This window comes from Asparagus officinalis, chromosome 2, assembly GCF_001876935.1.
Source record: "Asparagus officinalis chromosome 2, Aspof.V1, whole genome shotgun sequence".
Taxonomy (NCBI): domain Eukaryota; kingdom Viridiplantae; phylum Streptophyta; class Magnoliopsida; order Asparagales; family Asparagaceae; genus Asparagus; species Asparagus officinalis.
The window spans coordinates 35179171-35183563 of NC_033795.1; the positions used below are offsets into that span (position 1 = coordinate 35179171).

Below are 4393 nucleotides of genomic sequence, written 5' to 3' on the forward strand. Positions count from 1 at the left end.
AATGAATTTTGATTTGACCTCTGGCGGTCTATTTATAGATAGCTGGAGCTGTCAAATCGAAGCAGGATTTTAGGCAAAAATCCTGCCTGTTGTGAGTCAGTTAGACTACAAAACGTAGGGTTAAATCCTGCATTTCAGCTTCCCAAACACAAGGTGTAACCCTATTTTCAGCCTCCAAATATCAAGCTTTAATCCCGCGTTTCTGTTTTCTGAACGTAAGGTGTAACCCTGCGTTTTAAGTTTCAAATGTAAAGGACCAATATCGCATTTCAGCTTTCAAATTAACCCTCACGACGAGCTTCCACTGCCATTAAGATTGCTATATAGAAAAGCTAGCAATGGCCATCAATGAGACGAAAGTTGAGAAGAAACTAATTTACAACAAGAAGCTATACAGCATCTTAGATGAGTACAGACAAGTTGTAATTGATATCACTAACACTATCGAGCTGGATCCTTCACGCAACTCGTCCTTTCAAATAGCTTAACATTCCAACCAAAATTAACAAGGATATTATTAAAATCATTACCCTAGCTGAGCTGATCAAGAAAGGAGATAAAGTATGTTCCTCTAAGGCTGTCCTCCTTGCCAAACTTGGGATAAGGTCCTTCTTATAAGGGCTTGTGGTTCTCTCTGTCTATGACAATGGATTTATCTTCAGCCCAGAGGTGCTCAACCTTACTGAAGATAACCTCGTTGACAAGTTTACAGCTGGTATTTCTATGGTTGCTTCGTTGTCCTTAGCTCTTTCTTATCCAACTCTTGCAGCTGCACCTTGGGTGTTCATCAATACCTATAAGGATAAATTTAGTCAAATTTGGGCTGCGCCTTTGGTGCTCATCAATACTTACAAGAATCTTTTTGCTGGTGTTGTTGACACTGAATACACCTTCATACAAGTTGAAGAAGTATCTCAAGGATCCAAGCAAATTCGTTGTTGCTATCGTCCCTGTTGTATTGGTTGAGAATGTTGTTTTTCCTACTAATGGACCTAATGATGATGACTTAAGCTTTAGTTTGTTTGACTAAGTTCATTATCATCAAGATACAAAAGTTGTCTTGTTTGGTTTAAGGAGATCAGAACTACCTTAACTACTTCTACGCGCTCGCTAGGAGTGTGAGTTTAATCTTTACCAAAGAAGATCTCAAGGAAGTTAACTAAATACATGAAGCAGAACTACGACATATAGCAAATTTCCATAACCAAGTTCATGATGTCCTTAAAACAGATATAGTGAACCACTATTCAATAACAAATCTCAGATCAATTTAGGGAACCAAAGTATTCTAAAAATTCGTTCCAATTAACCGTGAACTTTTAAAAACTTTGGTGGGGGTTCTGTAGACTGTCTAAAAATTACGGCAAATGGCAGATCCCCATCAAACACCAATGATAAAAGTTACAACCCGATGACTTCCGTATCAATAACTCAACAATGAAGGTTACAATCAAATCAACAAGTAAAGACTACAATTAAAAAATTTTCACGTAGATCGAGAAAGGTTATAATTCGGCGACATTCACGGTAATCGATGAAAACTCTGATTCAGCAATTTTCACAATCAACAGGGAGAGTTACAATCTGACGACTCTAACTAAAGCAAAGATTACAAAACAATAATCTTTGTACTGCTCTGACGAAAGAGATTACAAGTCAACGATCTCTTTAGTCCAAGATGCAGAGCTCATCTTTACATTCCAGAAATAAAAACGCAAGTAGGCTCGTTCCAGAGTCAAAGCGATGCCAACTAAGCTTCCATCCGCTTTCAAACACAGATCTTAAATGCTGCCAATGCAGCTTCTAACTATTGCCAACATAACTTCCATCTGCTGCCAAACGTAGCTCTTAAATACTACCAACATAGCTTCTAACTGCTACCAACATAGCTTTCATCCGCTGCCAAACACAGCTCCTAAATGTTGCCAATATAGCTTTCATCTGCTGCCAAACGTAGCTCCTAACTGCTGCCAATACAGTTTTTATCTGCTACCCAACACAGTTTCCAAAAGCCGCTAGTGCAGTTTGCAAATATTGCGTTCAAATGCAGATTCCATTCCAGAACACAGTCTATGCGTATGACTCATTCAAACGAGCTGGACGTTTTCAAAATCATTTTTCCCTATGATTTGAGGGATTTTCGCCTACTTAGGAGCGGATTAAAGGGGCAGTTACACCCCTTAATTGTTGGACTTCTTGTTTTGATGATGATTTACAAACAATTTACTACTAATGTTGTTTGTCTAGTGTTTGTACATTCTTATGTATTGTAGACAAACAACGTAGTTGGAGGATGGATGGAATCGAGCCTTAACGATCATATCAAATGGAGGTTGGTGGATTTATAGAGTGAAGCAACGTTAATTCAAGTTAAAGATCTAATTACAAGCTTCTTCCGCAAAGTTTACCAAGTCATGATCATTGAAGACCTTCATCAAGCTTGGGTATATTTAGTATAGGTTTATATTATGTGTGTTAATTCTATAAGCTCAAACATACACACACATATATATTTGTGATTTTCGTAACTATAAGTGTTTTTATGCAAAATAAGTTTTGGACTATATTTACATCATAAACAACTTTTATTATGTCCATATAAATATTCCATAAGTTTTCAAAACTTGTTTTGAGTCAAAAATAACAATCACATGTTTTTCATATATACGTCTTTTAGTGCTTTTGCAGAATACAGTGTTTTTTTACAAATTATAAATGCAAATTGAGAAATTCTTTTTCTAACATGTTTTTTTTCATGTTTACAAACATTTCACAAAGTTTCATCAAGTTTGGAATTGATTTGTTATGTTTAATGGAATTTACAAAATCATGTTTTTCATTCGTGCATGTTCGTGCATGTTTTACAAAACAGATGAGTTTTCATAAATGGGAAGTGATATTCAAGAAATTCTTTCTTTGACATGTTTATCTACATGTTTAGAAACTTTCCTCAAAACTTTACTATTTTTAGAGTTGATTTACTGTGCCTAATTGATTTTACAAAATCGTATATGTTAACAGTTTTTCAGAAACTGTAATTTGTGTTAAAATATTTATTTCTCTCAACTGGAAAAATATTTTTCAGAAATTATTTCTCTGACATGTTATTCTACATGTCTAGAACATTTCTACAAAATTTCATAATTTTTGGAGTTAATTTACTATTTTAAATTGATTTTATAAAACAGCTGCGCACTGCTACAGTACTCCGGTCGACCGGACCGGACAACCGGAAATGTCTCTGGAGGTTGGTTACTGTAGCTAACGGCTATATTTTCCAGATTTATATATATCCGTTATTTTATCATTTTGCTTGGTTTTCTTGGGTTTTTGGGCTTGTTTCATGAGCCTATATATACTCCATGCCCTCATACTTCTAAGGGCACTTAAGAAATGTTTTAAACAAGTTTAAAGAGTTTTAAACAAGGGTTTAAGTGTGTTAGTGTTTGTTTTGGTTTATGAAGAAGTTTTCACAAGTGGAGGAGATCATCTTCTTGTTTGGGCTCCAATCTCCATCTCTCCATCTTGTCATCTATTGGAGAAGTTTTCTAAACTCTATCTAGCTTTACATTTGCTTAGTTATTTGATTATCATTCTTTAAAGCTAGTTTTTTATATTGAGTTTAGATTTGATTATATTATCTCATTGTTACACACACAACCATTGAGCTTATTGTATTTGTATACATTATATAATTAGGTTATGGGATAGTGTGACATTGAGTTGAGACTAATTGAGTTCTCACCTTGTTAGAGAGAACAATCATTTGTTAAATTGTGCTTATTGTGAGATTCACTTTGTAATACACTTGTACACCGAGTGAGGAGTGTGTGGTGAGAGTCGGGGATCATCCCAAGAGGAGTGGCGTCGGTTGACGTGCCTAGGGAGAGGTTGTGACCGAGCACTTGAGGGAGACACGGCTAGGTCTAACACTTAGTGGGTGTAGAGTGGGATTACAATAGTGTGTTGATTGTAAAGTTTTCGGTTAGCTAGAAAACCGAGTGTGAGGTGTAAACGTTATTCGGGTGAACGTAGAAAACCCGGTTGATAGTGGATTTTATATATATATATATATTCATCATATAGGATATATCTCATTGTTCATATTGTTTATCCTAGCTTACATATCTTGTTGCATTTCATACTTGCTAGGATAACTTGTTAATTAGTTTTAATTGGTATTTAATCGGATTAGATTAGCATAAGGCCCTAATCACCCCCCTCTAGGGTCTAACATTAATTCCCCTATAAATCTCAACAAACTCAACTGATTTAGGGGCTGGTTTTTTTATCTTAGAAGATCTTTTGGGCAAATCATAAAAGAGCTTGAGATCAGCATTTACTTGTGAAGCATTCTTTGGCAAAAGAGATCCTTAGAGCTTAATCTTGGCTT

The 4393-nt window shown here is 35.5% G+C and overlaps 1 pseudogene; it reads left to right on the forward strand.

Annotated features, from left to right (window-relative positions):
- On the forward strand, positions 339 to 1030 carry LOC109831049 (annotated as a pseudogene).